A 24,452-nucleotide genomic window follows, 5' to 3' on the forward strand; every position below is an offset into this window, starting at 1 on the left:
GAGCATATTAATAAATTACACAACCCGAAACCAATGCTACTGTTAATGACTGACATGATACAAACAAATAAATCAATACTCTTAAGATATTAAGAATGGTATTTCCAAAATAACAATTATCATAGTACATCTGTGGTTCAACTAAGTCAGAAATAACAAACTTTTAAAAATGCAAATAGTTCTTCCCTGTCTCAGAACCTCTCTATCACAATCTCAGGAAATAGAACACAGGAGTTTGTGTTTTTAAGAAACTACCAATGTAAATATTGTGTATCTTCTACTCCATAATTTATAAGCAGGAAAAGGAATATAAAAACCTAATTTCACAACTAAAACCAACCAGCTACTTTCCCTTCCTTCAATGATCTCTTACTTCATATGATACTATTGTATAGACCCCTTAACACCTACATCTCTTCTGCAGTACTCAGGTATGCAAAAGTAAAATGGAAAGAACCAATTCAACAGGCACTGAGTTCATTCTTCAGGGATTTTCTGAGTACCCAAGAGCCAAAAAATTCTTTTCTGTCATACTCTTGGTGATGTACCTAGCGATCCTCCTAGGGAACAGCACTTTGATCATCCTCACTCTCCTGGATTCCCACTTTTACATCCCTATATACTTCTTTCTTGGTAACCTTTCCTTTCTTGATATTTTGTGCACATCCTCCTTTATCCCCTCAACAATGACACACTTTCTATCAGGGGAAAAAAAATCTCCTTCACTAGATGTGTTGTTCTGATATCTGTCTCCTTCACCATGGCCTCCACAGAGTGTGTGATCCTAGCAGTGATGGCACATGACTGTTGCATAGCCATCTGCATGCCTTTGAGGTACCCTATCATCATGAGCAAGGCACTTTGTATTCAAATGGCAGCTCTCTCATGAAGATGGGGCTTTCTCAACTCATTGACACAATTCTTGCAGTACACTTACCCTTCTGTGGGAAAAATGTCATCAATCATTTTGTTTATGAAATATTGGCCTTTCTCAAGCTGGCTTACACAGATATTTCCTTGAATGAGATTACTCTAATGTTTGGCAGTGTACTATTTTTGTTTGTTTCATTACTATTGATTTTCATCTCCTACATTTTCATCCTTTCTATTGTACTAAGAACCAATTCATCTGGAGGAAGAAAAAAGGCTTTTTCCACCTGCTCAGCCCACATTACAGTGGTGACTGTGTTTTATGTGTCAGTCATCTTAATGTATATAAACCAAGTCCAAAGACGCTTCTTTGGACAAACTGATTGCCATGTTCTATGCAGTAGTCACACCCATGCTCAGTCCTATCATCTATAGCCTGAAAAATACAGAGGTGCATGGTGCCATGAGAAAATAGACAACTAGACTGCTTCTGAAGGAAAGGATAAGGAACTTACAACTTTGAGCTTATGCACAAAATAAGCTCATATATTTGAGGCAAGGTTTTCAATACAAGCAGAACAAAGAAACTAAAGGATATATGTAAAATCACAGAATCTAAAAATTGGAAGGAAATTTCAAAGTAATAATCTGATTTTATCTTTTATGAAAATAAGGACAACTAGTGTTAGAAGTGGGAGTAAACTTTTAGAAGAAAAAAAAAATGTGAAATTGTGTTTTCCAAAAAAACTTAACAAGTAAAACATATTTCACTCCCCTTTTTGAGAGAACTATAGGAGTTCATGTTTTTTTCTGTTAATTACTCATTTTTGTTTTACTCAGGGACTGGATCTGGCCCCAACCTAATTTTTCTACTACAAATTTTTCCTCCTTTTTTCCCTTTCTGTGTTTATCCCACCCCCTCTGCACACACTATGCTGTATTCATTATGTAGTTATCCAAATATATCATGTTCTTTCACATTTAATGACAATAGTATATGTCAGTTCATTCCTATCATGATATATTCCCCATGGTGGCATCACAGTCATCTAATTAAATACAATTTGAGTGTTATTTACTCTGAAAATCCTTCCAAAATTTACTCAATGGAAAAGTACTATTTACAATAGCCAAGATATGGAAGAAACCTAGGTGTCCATTGACAGATAAATGGATAGAAAGATGTGGTGTGCATATATATATATATATATATATATATATATATACACACACAGAGAGAGAGAGAGAGAGAGAGAGAGACAGAGAGAGAGAGAGAGAGACTGTTAGTCACAAAAAGAATAAAATTTTGCCATTTGTAGCAACGTGGATGGACCTAGAGCTTAGTGAAATGAGTCAGAAAACAAAAAATACTCTGTTGTCACTATTATGAAGAATCTAAAAAATAAAATAAATGAGTGTATGCAACAAAACAGTAAGATACAGATACAGAGAACAAACTAGAGGTCACCAGTGTCTGATCACCAAACATGTGTGGGAGGAACAAGATGGGCTATAGGACTAAGAGACACAAACTACTATTTACAAAATAAGTGAGAAACAGGATATATTATGCAGAAGAGGGAAATATATCCATTGTTTTGTATAAATAAATTGAATATATTCTATTAAAATATTGAATCACTATCTTGTATTCCTGAAACTAATAGAATACTATAAATCAACTATATTTTAATAAAACAGAAGGAAAGATAAAAATAAGAAGACAAAGATACACTAGCATAATTCAATCATGTATTAGAAGGATTTGCATATGCATGTATTCTGAGAGATGGGAGTAATTAAGGACAGTTTTCCCAGAACCTATAACTTCTTCTTATTCTTAGAAATGTTATCACATACATTTTGTTTGTAGTTTTGTCCATTAAGCATATGGACAAATACTGAAAGTAAAATTGAACTTGTGATCATTTTCATCTTGTAAGAAGTAGAGTGTTAGTGTGTTATTTTCAGTTCAGTTCAGTCACTCAGTCGTGTCCATCTCTTTGCAACCCCATGGAATGCAGCATGCCAGGCTTCCCTGTCCATCACCAACTCCCAGAGTTTCCTCAGACTTATGTCCATCGAGTTGGTGATGCCATCCAACCATCTCATTGTCTGTCATCCCCTTCTCTTCCTGCCTACAATCTTTCCCAGCATCAGGGTGTTTTCCAAGGAGTCAGATTTCGCATCAGGTGGCCAAAGTATCGGAGCTTCAGCTTCAGCTTCAACATCAGTCCTTCAGTGAATATTCGGGACTGGTTTCCTTTAAGATTGACTGATTTGATCTCCTTGCAGTCCAAGGGACTCTCAAGAGTCTTCTCCAACACCACAGTTCAAAAGCATCAATTTGTCTGTGCTCAGCTTTCTTTATAGTCTAATTTGTCCATACATGACTACTGGAAAAACCATAGCTTTGGCTAGACGGACGTTTGTCGGCAGAGTAATGTCTCTGCTTTTTAACATGCTGTCTAGGTTTATCACAGCTTTTCTTCCAAGGAGCCACTGTCTTTTAACTTCATGTCTGCAGTGATTTTGGAGCACCAAAAAATAAAAGTCTCTCACTGTTTCCATTGTTTCTCCCCTCTATTTTCCATGAAGTGATGGGACCAGATGCCATGATTGTTGTTTTTTGAATGTTGAATTTTAAGTCAGCTTTTCAACTCTCCTCTTTCACTTTCATCAAGAGACTCTGTAGTTCCTCTTTGCTTTCTGTCATAAGGGTGGTGTCAACTGCATATCTGAGGTTATTGATATTTCTCCCAGCAATCTTGATTCCAGCTTCTGCTTCATCCAGCCCAGGGACTAATAAAAAATCATTATCAATTGACTGCTGCTTTCATATTTATTCAATATTTTCTCATTTGACTGTCATGTCAGCCTCATAATTATTTCTCATGATTGTCATCTCAGTAGTCAGTAGGCGTACTCTGCCCATATTCCAAACTAAATAACCAAACCATAGATATGTCAAGTTAGGTTTTTCCAAGGTCACGCAGCTAAGACATGGAGGAGTACAAATGCAATCCTGAGTTCTTTGGTTCTAAAGCCCACGATTTTCCATAACACCACACAGATATTCCTGTGGTAGCAATAATTAAGTTGACAAGTATTGATTTTGTAAGCCAGAAGCGTAATAGTTCTTTCCACAGAAGTGTAGATTAAACCTCTGAATGAAGGTAGAACGAGTAAGAATGATTGACTGAAATTAATAATTGCTTTAAATCCAATCACTGCGTTAGTTGTTATTTATGTTTACTCTCCTTCCTCCTTGGCACACAGAGTGCTAGTCATTCTTCTCTACAATTATCTCCACTTTTTCATTCTTCTACTCTTCCCATGGCCATAGAACATTGTCCCAAGGCATTAATACAATAACCACAACCTATCTGCCTGTTTTGATGAGGTTGTTACTCTTTGGACAGACTAATTCAACCTTTAGTGTGATTTTCTCACTTGTTCTAAGATTTACCCTCTAAAGCTTCTCTGTCTTTCTGCGAGTGGTAATTTTCAGCTTGAGTTAAAGCCATCACTATAATTCCATTAGCTCTGTGACATCTCCATGATAAAGGGTAAATTAGATGTGCATATCAACTTCACATTTAAGCAACTGGTCCACAGGCAGAATACAAATGTTACAAAAGCTAACTGTACACTCTGTAATTACTCATATATTGTGGTTTATAGAATAAGATATCTTCATACATTTCAATATTTTATGCCAATTTAATGAGTCTGAGGTATTGTAAATTCTGTAATATAGGGTTAATATCTTGCCTTTATTCTCTAAATGTTAATAGTTCATTTATATTCTTGGATTTAAACAACCAGGCATCTGAAAAAAGTACAACAGAAATGAGCTGATTGTTTCACTGAGGTATTCTGCAGTTTCTTTGAGTTAATAATATAAAGTCAGCACTCGATGACAAACAACATATCATTAAACTCTGATTTTTTTGTTCATAATGATACATCTCCACCGCAGTTTTATTTAGGATTGTTTTATGCAGACTTTTTATATTTGTACATGGACATTCCCACACATCTATCTGGACATAAAAGCATACCCAAATATGTAAAACACAACCACACATTTATAGAATATATGATTGCTATCATCAAATGTCACTATTCAGAAAAATGTTAATCATAAATTAGCTCAAAAATCTACTAGTTACTATGCTTATATAGTGCATATTTATAATACTGAATGCTTAATGATTGGCTACACTGACATTAGTTAATTTTATATTCTAACTCCCTGAAATAAAATCTATGTAAGAGTTTGAGATATACTTATATATTTTTATATTATCTAACAACTTCAATTATAGATCAAGAAACAGACTTAGAAAACCACACGTCACATTTGAAATGAGTGTATTCCCCAATTCCAAAGTTCTGATGTACCTTGACCACTAAACATTCCTTAAATTTATGTGTTTTCACATGTGCATATCAATGTTATTTGCCACTGGGGACTAAGAAAGTACAAAAGGGGTTTTTAATCAGCATCTTTTTCACAGCTGTTTTCATCTCTTTGTTGCTTAGACTATAGATGATTGGATTCAATTTGAGGGTTAAAATCACATAGAGTAGAGCCATAAATTTATCTATTTCCTGTGAATCTACAGCTGAGGGCTTTAGATACATGGAGAGAGCTGTCTCATAGAACAAATCCACTACACTCAAGTGGGCTGCACATGTTGAAAAGGCTTTGCTTCAACCATTCATTGAGCTGATTCTTAGGACGCTGGAGAGGATGGACACTCAAGAAATAAAAATGAGCAGAATCAGCACAAGAAGGAAGTACACTGATCACCAACATGATTAACTGAAACTTTGAAGTGTCTACACAAGCCAATTTTAGGAGAGCCAGAATCTCATAAACGAAATGACATCTACTTCCACTCAAAGACAGCTGCAACACAGAAACCATTTCCACCAGAGCAGTGAAGGAGCCTGTCACCCAGTAGCTAGCTGCAATCTGTACATAAACCTTCTTGTTCATGATGATGAGGTATCTCAGAGGGTTACGGATGGCCACACATCAGTCATATGTCATCACGGACAAGAGCACACACTCAGTGGAGCCCATGGCCAAAGAGAAGTACATCTGGGCAGCAACACCCTGAGAATGAGATGGTGTTTTTCCCTGAAACAAAGTTTGCCAGCACTGGAATCAGGACAGAATTATACCCGATGTCCAGACATGACAGGTTGCTGAGGAAGTACATGTATGTATGTAGGTGAGAATCCAGGGCACTAAAAGAAGTCATAATACTATTACCTAGTAAGGTGATCAAGTACATCAGCAAGCACAGCACAAATATGGTGATTTCAACTTTGGGACAGTGAGTAAATCCCAGAAAGAAAAAAATTAGAAATGACTGTTGAGTTTGTCTTGCCCATTTTAATCCTCCTGGTCCATCAGTAGTAGTGAATAAAAGTATACACGGCCTATATTTAAATTTTACATTCTAGCAACTTTCAAGGGGTTTTTGTTAGGAGAACTTTAAAAAGAGCATTGCCCTCCAATATTATTAGCAATATCATATTAATTATTCACTCATTCATGCCACATTTACTAAATACATTGAGAATCTAGAGCTGAGTTAACACAAGTCCTTCTTCCAGGCAGTTCATAATCAAATATAGGGCACAGTCAATAAGAACCCTATCTCTATGTTGGGAGCAGATGATTAATCAAAAGTAGCACTGAACTTAATCAGGTCAAGGACCACAGGAGATGTGCCAAGTGAGGAGCAATTTTTTAAAAAGTTATAATGAGAGAGAGTTTGCTTGCCCTTCATAAAGCTGAAAATTATCTTATGAATAGACAGACACACTGACACAAGGAACATTAGGAGATAAGACTGAGAAGATTGGCTGGAGTTCAATGACTATGCGTGTGTGCGTGCTAAGTTGCTTCAGTCACGTCCAACTATAATGTCACCCAATTTCTCCCCTCAAGAAGGCAATTTGAATATGAAAATAATATTGAACCCCTTCCTTTCTTAGAAACAAAATCACTTTCCAAGTTTTAGTATTTTATTATTCAAATAAAATTTCTTACACCATATCTTACAACCAATCATATATTGAGACATGTTTAAAAATCACTTTCTGAAGAGCAGGCTTAGATGAGCCTTCACATACATAGGCCTTGTGTTCTCTTTTATCTATGTCTCTACCCTCATCTCCCAATATTCTATTTCCATGCACACTTTCTGCTCTGAAATAGCAACAGACTTGTCATTCCTATACTCATCATGAATTTACCATTTCTATGTCTTTAACATATATTTTACCTCCTTGGAGTGTCTTTGTTTCCCATCTGCAATCTTGTCTTTCATAATATTACTCTTAATAACATTGTTCAATCATCAAAACCATGTGCAAAAATCTTAATTGCAGTTTCATTCTTTGTACATATGTTATTGAAGTATATCACAATGAACTATACTCAGATGTGCATGTCTCTATTCTTCCCACCTTGCACTGTGAGCTCAAGAGCTTGTTCCCCACAGTCCAGCAAGATGATAACTTGCACTAAAGATTTTTAATAACACATTGCTTCCTCAAATATGTTAACTTCTGATACATGTAAAATGCATACAATTTTCCCATATATCTCTAAGCCAAAATAAAAACCTGAAGATTTCTCAATTAGTTTACATCTGCTTTCTTACATGTGACATTAAAGAATGTAGATGAATTAGCTTTTAAACCTTATTTGATGTAGAATCTGAAAGGAAAGAGGATGAAAACCACGTTTACTAAAAGAAGAGCTTCCAGTCATCCTCTGTAGAGAATTAGAACGCTATACTCAGAGTGTGAAATTTGGGCTCTAAATCAAACCATGATTCTTACTGATACATAAAATTAGGCAAATCATCACTTGAACTTTTTGAAACTTGCTTTCCTAATCTACACAAAGAAAATAATTCCTACCTAGTACAGATATGAAAGATCTAGATTAACTTGCTTGAAATTCTCACTCCATAATCCCAATTTCATGGTCTCTCTAATATTTCAGAGAATCACAGTAATACATTTATGATTTCAAGGACACCCCACTTTCCAGAACCGTAATTGCCTGAATGCTGCTCCTGTGCTGGCCCACAGTGAGTCAAATTTTTTAAATTTATCACATTTTCCACAACCTGTTAAAATTTCAACCCCCAATCCATGTGTGAAAATAAAACACTTTACTTATTATTTCCAGAAAGGCAAAAGTTAGGCATGCCTGGTCTCTATACCTTCACTTCCACTGAGGGTTTCTCTGTTGGGCTTTCCCCACCCAGCACTCAGTTTTCCTTTCTTTTCAGTGCTCTGGCTCCCCTTCTTCATGTCCCATCTCTCCTTCTGTCTCACTTCACCACTCTTTTGTCCACTCTCATAAGCAAACCAATGAAGTCTTTTCCTTTTCTCATCCAGATTGAGTCCCAGTCATTTCTTCGTCCTTATCTTAGATCTTTGTCAGAGTCTTCAGTACTCCAAGACATTTTACATTTCATCTTTCCCTAAAATGATTTCTGATTCCAATGCTAAGATAATTAAATATTTCCCAACTAACTCCTCTCTTTCTTTCTAAATGTCGAAGCCAGAATAGACCTAGAGAACTTCTAATCCAACTTGGCCTTTTTTAAATTGAGAGATGTTTGGTTAGGATTTGTTGAGGTAAATGTCTGGAATATATAACCAAAAGTTTTATTCGGTATTCAGGACTCATGTCTTCAACTCATTTTCCCTACCAACTAGTTACTTCTTTTTAAAGTAAATATCTTTATTCTGGTTTACTGGCCTAGTTGAGACCCATTAATAAATTTTGTAAATCTGAGATTACAGAGAGAGATGGCTAACATCTTGCTCCCATTTACCTCAGCACATGGAACAAGCATCTTCCCTTCTGGCTGATATGTGCTTCAATATTTAAAGCTGATCTTCAGCGCAGACTTTCTTATTAATCTGGCACAGTGCTCAAAAGAAAAAGATCTTGTATGTGGACTGGATGGATAACAGGCCTCTATCTTTGTGAAGAACATATGAACACACACTATACATGATTTCCCTATGGATTAAGCCTGTTTCTGGCCAGCAGTGACCACAGGATTAGGATCCTTCATCCATATCCTTTCTGCTAACAGGACCAGTTACTAGATATGTGACTCTGAACAAATAACTTTTATATCTCAACATTCTCACCTACACATGGGGATTTTTTTTTCTTTAACACATAATTTCTTGATATCTTCAATCCCTTAACTTTTATTGTGCAAAGTTGATTAAGATGATTTGCGGCTGAACGATTTTCAGAGCAACTATTTCCAGGTGGCTGCCGTCTATGGGGTCGCAGAGTCGGACACGGCTGAAGCGACTTAGCAGCAGCGGCAGCAGCAACACAGATAAAGAATAGTATGAATTGTAAATATATTTTGGAATATTCAATTTTGAGTATTATATTGCCCTGCTGAATGTTACCATGGAGATTTTAATAGCGTCATTGTGGTGTTCTTTAGAGAGATAAAGTTTAAATGCATAAACGCATCTGGCATATAGTAAACACTATTTTGGTTTCCTTCATCTTCAATTGTTCATTTTTTCAAATTCTTTCATGTTTCTGTCCCCAGTTTCACATCTTACAAAGGTATCACTAAATTTTTATCAATCAGACCTGTTCAGGTATATGTTCTCTTCTTACCCAACTAACCATGTATAATTTTCATCATACATGATATAACATTGATGCATGTTATATCCAACTTTCCTCACTTGGTGGTGAAGAGTATATACCACTGTAGCAAAAGCCAACACCATTGAAAACAAGGAACTTACAGGTTGATTTTTTTAAAGGCTATTTCAACTCATTCTGTTAAATGTTAAATGAGTGTGTGTCACAAATATTATGGTCTCATGGGTTTGATCTCTGGGTCTAAAGTTTTCACAGGAATGCATCACCAGCAACAACAACAACAAAAATTAAAATTTCTCAAAACAATTCCAAAAATACTTATGCATACACAATAACTATGAAAGTCAAAATTCTTCTGTTAGCCAAGGACTCATTGTTCCAGTTCATTCTCACACAAATCATAAAATGTATTCAAGAACAAGTAACAAAATTTTCAAAATAGAGAGACTGCAGGGTAGGGAATGTCTGTTCATGATCAGCACTGTAAAAAATGTTTGCAAACCAAACCAAAGAAAACTGAATTGGTCCCATGAGGTAAACTGTTATAGAATCAGAACTCCGGTGACACCAGCTTAATTTATGTTCTAGATAAGACTGCAAATCTGTTGCCTATTTCACAGCAACCTCACTGGACCAGTTGGAAATGACACCAGTAGACATGTACTCACTTACACCAAACCAAAGACCAGGAAACTATATTCTGATTAAATGATGGATTCTTGACCTAAATATACAGCTTTTTAGGATAGTCAAATTACTTCAGATTTCAAATTACTGTTTTGGTTCTAATTTTCATTTTTCTCTTCAGTATATTGATGAAAATATCATCTTAGAATTTTTTTAATTCCTACTCTTTATAGACAGTTCATGATAAAAATATATTCCATCTCCAAAACACATGGCTTACTTTGACTCAGTTCAATATCCCCTTGGAAATATGTTTTTAGTATGTTCTCAGTTATTACCTTAAATGGAAGGTCAACTTGCCTCCTAGGTTGCAAGACATAGCAGATTGCTTTGCATTGGTCTTCTATTTGTAGCTTATTGCACAAAATTTTCCACAAGGTTGATAAATTTCTGAAGGTATTACCACCGAGGAGCCATAATATCACAGGACTTCTCTGGAAAACTTAATAGCAAAGGCATTATTTCAAATTGTTTTATTTTTTAAAATATAAATTTATTTATTTTAATTGGAGGTTAATTACTTTACAATATTATATTGGTTTTGCCATACATCAACATGAATGCACCACAGGTATACACGTGTTTCCATCCTGAACCCCCCTCTTCCTCCCTCCCTGTACCATCCCTCTGGGTCATCTCAGTGCACCAGCCCCAAGCATCCAGTATCATGCATCGATCCTGGACTGGAGATTCATTTCATATATGATATTACACATGTTTCAATGCCATTCTCCCAAATCATCCCACCCTCGCCCTCTCCCACAGAGTCCAAAAGACTGTTCTATACATCTGTGTCTCTTTTGCTGTCTTGCATACAGGGTTATCATTACCATCTTTCTTAATTCCATATATATGTGTTAGTATACTGTATTGGTGTTTTTCTTCCTAAAAGCTCCTATACATTAGAGCCAAATAAGATTGTTTACAAAGGAAGTATATTTTGATTCTTCTAGTACAAAAGTAAGAGGGAAGTTAATATTTGAGAATATGGAAGATTTTATCTGCCCTTCAAACCCAAGTAGGAATACTGCCCCATTGTGAAGACCCAGGAATTTCTCTAAAGAATCTTCTCCAGACTCAGGAAGGCAATTTAAATATTTCTTATTTCCAGGAATTCATGAAATTTTCTAAGCCATAAGTTTAAATTGCTCAAGGGGAAAATGTTTAAAATTCTTGAAAATTTCAAGAATAATGCCCTAAAGACTTAATTATATTAAATCCATTACTGTATTTCAAATAACCAATCAGAAGTACTGAGAATATATCTTATCTCATTCTCAATCTTATGATATATGGCTGGAATCCTTAATCCAAACATATTTTAATGTTTTTATCCACACCCTCGTTCATCCTACTGTCTTATTCACAATATTGCAGAAAGACCTTGTTTAACTACATTAACTCTTGGTTATTAAAAATAATAATAAAAAGACAAATTTCTAGGCACTGTTATAAGAATTTTATATATATTATTTAATTCTAATTTGTAAATCAATTAGTGAGTAAAGAGAAAAGGGCTTTATTGTACAAAACAATTATTTCATCTGGCTCTGAAACTCAGAATTTACATGTGCTATGTGAATATGAGTGGCATTTTGAAATTCACAACTAATTCAAAAGTTTGAAATCATGTAATTGAAACCTATAAGCCATCACGCTATTCAGTTTTCTTCTGTAACTCCACAACCTAACTTTTAACTCAATCCCATTCCATTATATAAGACTCTCCATTTAGATCTTTAATCCATTTTGAGTTTATTTTTGTGAATGGTGTTAGAAAGTGTTCTAGTTTCATTCTTTTACAAGTGGTTGACCAGTTTTCCCAGCACCACTTGTTAAAGAGATTGTCTTTACTCCAGTGTATATTCTTGCCTCCTTTGTCAAAGATAAGGTGTCCATATGTGTGTGGATTTATCTCTGGGCTTTCTATTTTGTTCCATTGATCTATATGTCTGTCTTTGTGCCAGTACCATACTGTCTTGATGACTGGGGCTTTGTAGTAGAGCCTGAAGTCAGGCAAGTTGATTCCTCCAGTTCCATTCTTCTTTCTCAAGATTGCTTTGGCTATTCGAGGTTTTTTGCATTTCCATACAAATCTTGAAATTATTTGTTCTGGTTCTGTGAAAAATATGGCTGGTAGCTTGACAGGGATTGCATTGAATTTGTAAATTGCTTTGGGTAGTATACTCATTTTCACTATATTGATTCTTCCGATCCATGAACATGGTATATTTCTCCATCTATTAGTGTCCTCTTTGATTTCTTTCATCAGTGTTTTATAGTTTTCTATATATAGGTCTTTAGTTTCTTTAGGTAGATATATTCCTAAGTATTTTATTCTTTTCGTTGCAATGGTGAATGGAATTGTTTCCTTAATTTCTTTTTCTACTTTCTCATTATTAGTGTATAGGAATGCAAGGGATTTCTGTGTGTTGATTTTATATCCTGCAACTTTATCAGCAGATGAATGGATAAGAAAGCTGTGGTACATATACACAATGGAGTATTACTCAGCCGTTAAAAAGAATACATTTGAATCAGTTCTGATGAGATGGATGAAACTGGAGCCGATTATACAGAGTGAAGTAAGCCAGAAAGAAAAACACCAATACAGTATACTAACACATATATATGGAATTTAGAAAGATGGCAATGATGACCCTGTATGCAAGACAGCAAAAAAGACACAGATGTGTATAGCGGACTTTTGGACTCAGAGGGAGAGGGAGAGGGTGGGATGATTTGGGAGAATGGCATTGAAACATGTATACTATCATGTAAGAATCGAATCACCAGTCTATGTCCGATGCAGGATACAGCATGCTTGGGGCTGGTGCACGGGGATGACCCAGAGAGATGTTATGGGGAGGGAGGTGGGAGGGGGGGTTCATGTTTGGGAATGCATGTACACCCATGGTGGATTCATGTCAATGTATGGCAAAACCAATACAGTATTGCAAAGTAAAATAAAGTAAAAATAAAAATTTAATTAAAAAAAAAAGAATCTCCAAAGAATTTACCCAAAGAGATACACCCAAATTAACTGACATATAGTCACTATCTAACTTACCAATTAGGAGGTAATGGTGAATATATATTCCAAGTACCCTGAGCTGTTTTTGTTTTGTTTTTTGACTTTTGCAGGCAGAACTCACCTTTCCTTGAACTGCTTCACACAAATAGTAAATACAGTTTGTTTACCACAAACCACTAAATAGGTAAAACAAATTTTGACTAGGAGTCTGAAGATAATGGGGGGAAAACAGCAATTGAACAGGGAAGTAATTAAAACTGGGTATCCAACATCATTGTTTCTAAAGTTTATTGACCTGATTACAAGGAATTTGTTCCTGAATGTCATATTAGGTCCTGGTCTGTCACCATATGATTAAGCTCCTCTCCAAGAACAGAGCTCTTCAATTATTTCTTCCTTTCTTCGCCCCAAGTGACAGGGGTCCTCAAAATCCTATGTCCAACATTACTTAAGTGAAGCACCCAAATAAGTAACATCAGAACAATGTTTCAAGCAAATGAAATTATTCTTTCACATTTTTGACAGATAAATTTTAGTTTATATTTTTTTAACCTATCTCATAAGATATTTATTAAAAATACTAATCATTCTTCCCTGCTTCAGATTTTGTGTATCACAGTCCCAGGAAATGGAATATAGCAGCCTGTATTTTAATAAGTTACTGATGTTGCTCAGCTGTTTTATGCTCTAGAAGAGAAATCCCATGAGCTGATCTCACTGATATTACCAATACTCCAGATAGTGCTCACATAGTTTTTACCTCTTACTTTATGTAACATAGGACAACTCATTTAACTTACGTGCTATTTCTTTTTCTGGATCATTTCAAGAAAGAAACAGAAAATGCAAAGAATCATCTGGACAACTGAAATTGAATTCATTTTGAAAGACCTTTCTGAGTACCAAGGAACTGACAAAAATTCATTTTTGTCATGTCTTTAGTGATGTGCCTGATAAACCCTGAAAACAGTACCTTAGTCATTTTTACCCTCTAACAATCCTTCCTCCACATGCCATGAACACCATGGACTTCTTTTTTGGTAACCTCTCCTTCCTGGACATCTGGCACACATCCTCTCTTGTCCCCCTTCCTATTATTAAAAAAACCTATCTCATTCATAACTTTAAAAATGCCTATCTCTCTATGTAATGCAGTTCACAGAGTGTGTGTTCCTGGCAGTGATGGCATAAGATTTCTACATGGCCATAAACAAATTTCTGAGATAATTCATCATTGTAAATAAGACACTTAGTGTTTAGATGGTAGCTATCTGGGGATTAAACTTTCTCAATGGATTGGCACAAAGTGTACTCACATTATGAGTGTTCTTCTGTGAAAAAAATATAATTAATAATTTTTGTGAAATAGTGCCTTTAATAAAGCTGTCTGCATAAATATTTTTAATGAGTATAATAATGTTGAGCAATGTAATATTTTCATTTACTCCATTACAGCTCATTTGTTGCCTATATTTTCATCATCTATGCCGTACTGAGAAGTGGTGATTGTGTTTTACGAAACAACCCTCTTTGTGGACATGAAGCTAAAGTCCAAAGAATGATTTTGAACAAACTGATTACCCTGTTCTATGGGGTAGTCACTCCCATAATCACTCCTATCATCTATAGCCTGAAAACAAGGAGGCCCTATGAGAAAAATAGTGAGTAAACCCTGGTTATGGAGAAAATGATAAGAAACTCACATATTTGAGTTTATGAACAAAAAAAGCTTATGTATTTTAAGGCAAGAGTTTTAATATAAGCAGAACAAAATAAAGTCATATGTAGAATTATAGAATTTCAGAGTTAGAAATGTCATGATCACAAGTCTAATTATATCATGTTCTGAAAACATCTGTAATCTCATAAAATTGTAAGACTAATCAAAACAGTATGGTACGGGAACAAAACAGAAATATAGACCAACAAAACAAGATAGAAAGCCCAGAGGTTAACCCATGCACCTATGGGTACCTTATCTTTGACAAAGGAGGCAAGAATATACAATGGAGGAAAGATAACCTCTTCAATAAGTGGTGCTAGGAAAACAGAACAGCTATGTATAAAAGAATGAAAATAGAACACTTCCTAACACCATACATATGAAAAACTTAAAAAGGGATTAAAGACCTAATGTAAGGCCAGAAACTATAAAACTCTTAGAGGAAAACACAGAACACTCTTTGACATAAATTTCAGCAAGATCCTCTTTGACCCACCTCCTAGAGTAATGGAAATAAAAACAAAAATAAACAAATGGGACCTAATTAAACTAAAAAACTTTTGCACAGCAAAAGAAACCATAAACAAGATGAAAAGGCAACCCTCAAAACAGGAGAAAATAATTGCAAATAAAGCAACTGACAAAGGATTAATCTCCAAAATATACAAGCAGTACATGCAGCTCAGTATCAGAATAAAAAACAACCCAATCAAAAGTAGATAGAAGACCTAAACAGACACTTCTCCAAAGAAGACAAACCGATGGCCAATAAATGCATGAAAAAAATGCTCAACATCACTCATTATTAGAGAAATGCAAATCAAAACTACAATGAGGTTATCACCTCACACCAGTCAGAATGGCCATCATCAAAAAATCTACAAACAATAAATGCTGGAGAGAATGTGAAGGAAAGGGAACCTTCTTGCACTGTTGGTGGGAATGTAAATTGATACAGCCACTGTGGAGAACAATATGGAGAGTCCTTAAAAAACTAGGAATAAAACTACCATAGAAAAAAAGAAAGTGAAGTCGCTCAGTCATGTCCAACTCTTTGCAACCCCATGGACTGTAGCTTACCAGGCTCCTCCATCCATGGGATTTTCCAGGCAAGAGTACTGGAGTGGGTTGCCATTTCCTTCTCCAGAAGATCTTCCCAACACAGGGATCAAACCTGGATCTCCCACATTGTAGCCAGATGCTTTACCATCTGAGCCACCAGGGAAGTCCCAAAACTACCATATGACCCAGCAATCCCAGATGCTGGGCATATATCCTGAGAAAACAATAATTCAAAAAGACAAATGTACACCAGGGTTCATTTACAATAGCCAGGACATGGAAAGAATATAGATGTCTATTAACATATGAATGGATAAAAAAGTTGCAGAATGCATTACAACAGAAAACTACTCAGCCATAAAAAAGAATACATTTGAGTCAATTCTAGTGAAGTGGATTAAACTAGAGCTTGTTATACACAGAGAAGTTAAATCAGAAAGAGAAAAACAAGTATTGTATATTAACACATATATATGAAATCTAGAAAAATGGTACTGATGAACCTATTTGCAGGGCAGGAATAGAGACAGAAACAAAGAGAAGAGAGCTGTAGACACAGTGGGGGAATGAGAGGGTGGATGGATTGAGAGAGCAGCATTGAAACATACACATTACATTACCATATGTAAAACAGATAGCTAGTGGGAAGATGTTGTATAACACAGGGAGTCCTACCCAGTGCTCTGAGACAACCTAGAGGGGTTGGATGGGGTGGGGGTGTGGGAGGGAGGCTTAAGAGGGAAAGGAAACATGTAAACTATGGCTGAAGCTTTCCAAGTGACACAGTGGTAAAGAATCTGCCTGCCAATGCAGGAGACTTAAGAGAACTTGGGTTTGATCCCTGGGTGGGGAAGATCCTGTGGAGGAGGGCATGGCAACCCAGGACAGAGGAGCCTGACACTCCATGGGGTCACAAAGAGTCAGACACGACTGAAGAGACTTAGGATGCATGCACATATGGTAAAAATCAATACAGAATTGGAAAGCAATTATCCCCCAATTTAAAAAAAATATTTTTCTAAGCAGGGTTCGGAGAAAGACTGGCTAAAGAGGGCTTCTGATCGCCAACTACAAGAAGCTTGAAAAAAGACTCTGATAGGGCCATAACTCCTGTGGCATAGGTAGTCCATGTCCCTGTACACTTGGCACCTCCAGGGTCCCTGCAAGCCAAGTAGCTGCTCCACCTTCATGCTCAACTCTCACGGGGACAGAGCTGCCACAGACAAAAATAATCTTGTGTCTATGTACACAGGGTCGCTTCAGTCATGTCTGACTCTTTACAATCCTGTAGATTGTGGACTGCCAGGCTTCTCTGTCAGAGAGGAGGGTTCTCCAGGCAAGAATACTGAGCATATTGGCCAATACTGGTTGCCGTACCCTTCTAGAGCACTATATTTCCTGCTGCCCTAGCCGCTAACTCCCCTGAGTACTTGCTGTGGCAGAATCCCTGCGACCCAATCAGCTGCACCACCTCCACACCTGGTCCTCACAGGGGTAAACCCAAGTCCTCCAGGGCAGCCTCAGGAGCAAACCCCAGTGGATGACTCACATGTAGAGGAGGAAATAAAACCACTATTGAAACCCAAGGGCAGTGCAGCTAACAAAGAACACCCAAAACCTTCCCACCACCTGCAGATTAAATCCAAATGATCAACTAAGCAGACTCTGTGTCTATGGAATATATAAAAGGCCAGAAAAGAGAGCTCTCACAAAAGAAAATGCACTATTTCTAATAGCTGTGGACACTGGAGGCAGGAACACAGAGGAGTAGGACCAGATTAGAATCTCAGAGCCCCCACAGCAGGCCCAAAGATCAGCACAGTGTGGGAGGGAGTCCTAGGGAGGTAAGGGGGACTGTGACTCCCAGCAAGGGAAAGGACTCTGGCAGCAGTGCCTCAAGAAAAACATTTTATTATTCTTATTTTATGACTTGTTCAGTAGATTCTTTTGGATTTTTTTTTACTTTATTTCCCTTTTTTCCACCCTCTTTTGTACTTGTTGACTTTACATGCACTAAGAAATCCAGTTAAGCTTTTGAGCTTTTTTTTCTTTCCTTCAGTCACATTTATTATTGTTGTCACAACCCTCTGCCTCTACATTGGGTATTTGCAGTTCTGTGGAGTTTTCCTCTTTTTTTTTTTCTTTTCTCCTTTTTTAATTTTAATTTTTAATTTTTTTAACTTATTATTATTTTTTCTACATTTATTCCTTTGTATGCTTTTCCTACTATTCTTTTCCCCTTGCAGTTAATCTTTAACATATATAATTCTTCTTTTCCTATCTCTATTTAACTTTGTATAGCTATCCTTTCTTTCTTTCCTTACTCTCCTTTTCTCTCAAGATATTTGTTACTGTTATTTTCATTGCTTTATTCCCCAAATGGCACCTGCTTTAGTTTTGTTTTTCACCATGTGCTTTATTTAATTTTGTTCTGGTAGATATAATATTTTGTTTCTTTTTATCACCAGGTCAATCTATCATACTTTATTTTTGTTGAACTGTTTTGATTTTGCCTATGAGTATATGCAGAGTACATCATGAGAAATGCTGGACTGGAAGAAACACAAGCCAGAATCAAGATTGCCAGGAGAAATATCAATAACCTCAGCTATGCAGATGACACCACCCTTATGACAGAAAGTGAAGAGGAACTAAAAAGCCTCTTGATAAAAGTGAAAGTGGAGAGTGAAAAAGTTGGCTTAAAGCTCAACATTCAGAAAACGAAGATCATGGCATCCAGTCCCATCACTTTATGGGAAATAGATAAGGAAACAGTGGAAACAGTGTCAGACTTTACTTTCTGGGGCTCCAAAATCACTGCAGATGGTGATTGCAGCCATGAAATTAAAAGACGCTTACTCCTTGGAAGAAAAGTTATGACCAACCTAGATAGCACATTCAAAAGCAGAGACATTACTTTGCTGACTAAGGTCCGTCTAGTCAAGGCTACGGTTTTTCCTGTGGTCATGTATGGATGTGAGAGTTGGACTGTGAAGAAGGCTGAGTGCCGAAGAATTGATGGTTTTGAACTGTGGTGTTGGAGAAGACTCTTGAGAGTCCCTTGGACTGCAAGGAGATCCAACCAGTCCATTCTGAAGGAGATCAGCCCTGGGATTTCTTTGGAAGGCATGATGCTAGAGCTGAAACTCCAGTACTTTGGCCACCTCATGTGAAGAGTTGACTCATTGGAAAAGACTCTGATGCTGGGAGGGATTGGGGGCAGGAGGAGAAGGGGACGACCGAGGATGAGATGGCTGGATGGCATTACTGACTCGATGGACGTGAGTCTGAGTGAACTCCGGGAGTTGGTGATGGACAGGGAGGCCTGGCGTGCTGCAATTCATGGGGTCACAAAGAGTCGGACACGACTGAGCGACTGAACTGAACTAAACTGATGGGTATGTATCCAGTCACACTTTCCCTTATTGTTATAAACCTCTGCCTCTACATTGGGCTTTTGCAGTTCTGTGGAGTTTTCCTTCTTTTTAACTTCTTCTGATTTTTGTTTTTGTTTTTTTTCTTTTCTATAACTTTAACTTTTAATTTTTTAAACCTATTATACTTTTTATACATTTATTCCTTTGTTTGCCCTTCCTACTATTCTCCTCCTGCAGTTAATCCTTAATGTATATAAATCTTCTTCATCTACCTCTGTTTAACTGCATATATATTCTTCTTTCTTTTCTTTCCTCTCAACATATTTTTAGTTTTGTTTTCATTCCTCTATTCCCCCCTTGGTGTCTTGCTTTAGTTTTGTTTTCCAGTTTGTGCTTAAGTTAGTTTTGTTCTTAACTGCTAATTATAATTTTTGATTTCCTTTGTCTGCCAGGTCAATCTACTGTACTTTATTTTTGTTGCACTGTCTTGACTTTGCTCATGGGTGTACATATATATGTGTATATTCCATTATTTTAATTGTTATTTGCCTAATTTTGTAACTGCCATTTGTCTGGGGTTCATCTTTGCTTTCTCAGTTTTTGGATATTTGTTTAATCTCACTTAATGCCATAACAAACCACTTGTGGAATCTTTGTTCCTGACTAGAGATCAAGCACTGTGCCTTTAGAGTGGGAGCACTAACTCCAAGACCCTAGACTACCAGAGAACTAACCCTAGGGGGTATCAAATAGTGAGAACTCACACAAAGGAAACCACTTGAATACAAGACCTGGCACCACCCAACCACCAATAGCACCTTAGGCAGGATGCCTCAACTAAACAACAGACAAAACAAAAATACAAACCCAATCATCAGCAGAGGATTACCACCTCACTCAGCCTTGCTCATCAGAAGAACAGCAAACAAACAAACAAACAAAAACAACACAAATCTCACCCTATAGGAAGTTTACACAGACCACTGGACCAAACCGAAATCAGATTGATTATATTCTATGCAGCCAAAGATGGAGAAGCTCTATGCGGTCAACAAAAACAAGACCAGGAGCTGACTGTGGCTCAGATCATGAACTCCTTATTACCAAATTCAGACTGAAATTGAAGAAAGTAGGGAAAACCACTAGACCATTCTGGTATGACCTAAATCAAATCCCTTATGATTACACAGCTGAAGTGAGAAATAGATTTAAGGCCCTAGATCTGAAAGATAGAGTGCCTGATGAACTATGGAATGAAGTTCGTGACATTGTACAGGAGACAGGGATCAAGACCATCCCCATGGAAAAGAAATGCAAAAAACCAAAATGGCTGTCTGGGGAGGCTTTACAAATAGCTGTGAAAAGAAGAGAAGCGAAAAGCAAAGGAGAAAAGGAAAGATATAGGCATCTAAATGCAGAGTTCCAAAGAATAGCAAGAAGAGATAAGAAAGCCTTCTTCAGCGATCAATGCAAAGAAATAGAGGAAAACAACAGATTGGGAAAGACTAGAGATCTCTTCAAGAAAATGAGAGACACCAAGGGAACATTTCATGCAAAGATGGGCTAAATAAAGGACAGAAATGGTCTGGACCTAAGAGAAGCAGAAGATATTAAGAACAGGTGGCAAGAAATCATGGAAGAACTGTACAAAAAAGATCTTCACGACCCAGATAATCATGATGATGTGATCACTCATCTAGAGCCAGACATCGTGGAATGTGAAGTCAAGTGGGCCTTAGAAAGCATCACTACGAACAAAGCTAGTGGAGGTGATGGAATTTCAATCGAGCTGTTTCAAATCCTGAGAGATGATGCTGTGAAAGTGCTGCACTCAATATGCCAGCAAATTTGGAAAACTCAGCAGTGGCCACAGGACTGGGAAAGGTCAGTTTTCATTTCAATTCCAAAGAAAGGCAATGTCAAAGACTGTTCAAACTACCGCACAATTGCACTCATCTCACATGCTAGTAAAGTAATGCTCAAAATTCTCCAAGCCAGGCTTCAGCAATACATGAACCGTGAACTTCCTGATGTTCAAGCTGGTTTTAGAAAAGGCAGAGGAACCAGAGATCAAATTGCCAACATCCGCTGGATCATGGAAAAAGCAAGAGAGTTCCAGAAAAACATCTATTTCTGCTTTATTGCCTATGCCAAAGCCTTTGACTGTGTGGATAACAAGAAACTGTGGAAAATTCTGAGAGAGATGGCAATACCAGACCACCTGACCTGCCTCTTGAGAAATCTGTATGCAGGTCAGGAAGCAACAGTTAGAACTGAACATGGAACAACAGACTGGTTCCAAATAGGAAAAGGAGTACACCAAGGATGTATATTGTCACCCTGCTTATTTAACTTATATGCAGAGTACATCATGAGAAACGCTGGACAGGAAGAAACACAAGCTGGAATCAAGATTGCCGGGAGAAATATGAATAACCTCAGATATGCAGATGGCACCACCCTGATGGCAGAAAGTGAAGAGGAAATAAAAAGCCTCTTGATGAAAGTGAAACAGGAGAGCGAAAAAGTTGGCTTAAAGCTCAACATTCAGAAAACGAAGATCATGGCATCCGGTCCCATCACTTCATGGGAAATAGATGGGGAAACAGTGGAAACAGTGTCAGACTTTATTTCTGGGGGCTCCAAAATCACTGCAGATGGTGACTGCAGCCATGAAATTAAAAGACGCTTACTCCTTGGAAGAAAAGTTATGACCAACCTAGATAGCACATTCAAAAGCAGAGACATTACTTTGCCAACTAAGGTCCATCTAGTCAAGGCTATGGTTTTTCCTGTGGTCATGTATGGATGTGAGTTGGACTGTGAAGAAGGCTGAGCACCGAAAAAATGATGGTTTTGAACTATGGTGTTGGAGAAGACTCTTGAGAGTCCCTGGGACTGCAAGGAGATCCAACCAGTCCATCCTGAAGGAGATCAACCCTGGGATTTCTTTGGAAGGAATGATGCTAAAGCCGAAGCTCCAGTACTTTGGCCACCTCATGCGAAGAGTTGACTCATTGGAAAAAACTCTGATGCTGGGAGGGATTGGGGGCAGGAGGAGAAGGGGACGACAGAGGATGAGATGGCTGGATGGCATCACGTACTCGATGGACGTGAGTCTGAGTGAACTCCAGGAGATGGTGATGGACAGGGAGGCCTGGTGTGCTGCGATTCATGGGGTCGCAAAGAGTCGGACACAACTGAGCAACTGAACTGAACTGAAACTTAGAAGGCAGAAACCAAAAGGAAGAAAGAATTCAACCTGCTTCAAAGAAAGAATTCAACTTTCCTTGAAGCCTGGGAAAGGAGACCTCAAATACAATCACTTAAAACAAAACAAAACAATACTGAAAGGCATAGAAATACTGCACAAATGAAGGAACAAACTAGAAACACAGAAGTCCAAATAAATGAAGAGGAAATAGGCAAACTACCAGAAAAATAATTCAGAATAATGATAGTAAAGATGATTTAAAAAAAAAAAAAAAACTTCGAAAAGAAAATAGAGAAAATGCAGGAATCAATTAACAAAGACCTAGAAGAATTAAAGAATAAACACACATAGACAAAGAACACTATTACTGAAATTGAAAATACTCTAGAAGGAATCAATAGCAGAATATCTGAAGTGGAAGAACAAATCAGTGAGCAGGAAGATAAAAAGGTAGAAATAATTTCTGAAGAGCAGAATAAAGTAAAAAGAATGAAAAGAGCTGAGGAAGTCTCAGAGACTTCTGGGACAATATCAAACGCATGAACATTCGAATAATAGGGGTCCCAGAAGAAGAAGAGAAAAAGAAAGATTATGAGAAAATTTTTGAAGAGATTATAGTTGAAAATTTCCCCAACATGGAAAAGGAAATAGTTAATCAAGTCCAACAGGGACAAAGGGTCCCATACAGGATAGACCAAAGGAGAAATATGCCAAGACACATACTAATCAAACTAACAAAGACTAAACACAAAGAAAGAATATTAAAAGCAGCAAGAGAAAAGCAACAAGTAACATACAAGGGAAACCCCATATGCTTAACAGCTGATCTTTCAGCAGAGACTCTTCAGGCCAGAAGGGAATGGCAGGATATATTTAAAGTACTGAAAGGGAAAAATCTACAACCAAGATTACTGTGCCTAGCAATAATCCCATTCAAAATTGATGGAGAAATAAAAAGCTTTTCAGACAAGCAAAAGTTAAGAGAATTCAGTACCACCAAACCAGTTTTACAACGAATTTAAAGGGATTTTTATATTGTCAAGAAATAACAACAGAAGAAAGAGGATCTACAAAATCAACCCCAAATGATTAAGAAAATGGCAATGGGAACATATATAACAATAATTACTTTAAATGTAAATGGATTAAGCGCTCTAGCCAAAAGACACAGAGTGGCTGAATGGATACAAAAGGAAGACACATATATATGCTGTCTACATGAAGCCCATATCAGACCTCAAGACACATACAGACTGAAAGTGAGACAATGGAAAAATATACTCCATGCAGATGGGAAGCTAAAGAAAGCTGGAGTAGCAATCCTCATATCAGACAAAATAGACCTTAAAATAAAGGTTACAAGAGATAAGGAAGGACACTACATAATGATCAAGGGATCAATCCAAGAGGAAGACATAACAATTGTAGATATCTATGCACCCAACATAGGAGCACCTCAATCCATAACACAAACACTAACATATATATAAGGAGAAATTGACAGTAACACAATAATAGTAGGAGAGTTTAACACCCCACTCACACCAATGGACATTTCATCAAAACAGAAATTGAATAAGGAAACACAAGTCTTAAATGATATATTAGATCAGATGGGTCTCATTGATATCTTTAGGACATTGCATACAAATGCAGAAGAATACACCTTCACTCAAGTGCACATGAAACATTCTCCAGGATAGACCACATCTTGGGTCACAAATAAAACCTCAGTAAATTTAAGAAAATTGAAATCATGCTGAGAGGGTAACAGGCAGGAAGGCCAGGGGTCT

General features: G+C 37.0%; 2 pseudogenes; one reads left to right on the forward strand and one right to left on the reverse strand.

The window, feature by feature from the left end:
• The first annotated feature begins 446 nt into the window (after positions 1-446).
• LOC128052835 (olfactory receptor 13C3-like) lies at positions 447-1,345 on the forward strand (annotated as a pseudogene).
• Positions 1,346-5,331: 3,986 nt separating this feature from the next.
• Positions 5,332-6,279, reverse strand: LOC128052112 (olfactory receptor 13F1-like; annotated as a pseudogene).
• Between the last annotated feature and the right edge of the window lie 18,173 nt (positions 6,280-24,452).

Source organism: Budorcas taxicolor, chromosome 8 (genome assembly GCF_023091745.1).
Source record: "Budorcas taxicolor isolate Tak-1 chromosome 8, Takin1.1, whole genome shotgun sequence".
NCBI lineage: Eukaryota > Metazoa > Chordata > Mammalia > Artiodactyla > Bovidae > Budorcas > Budorcas taxicolor.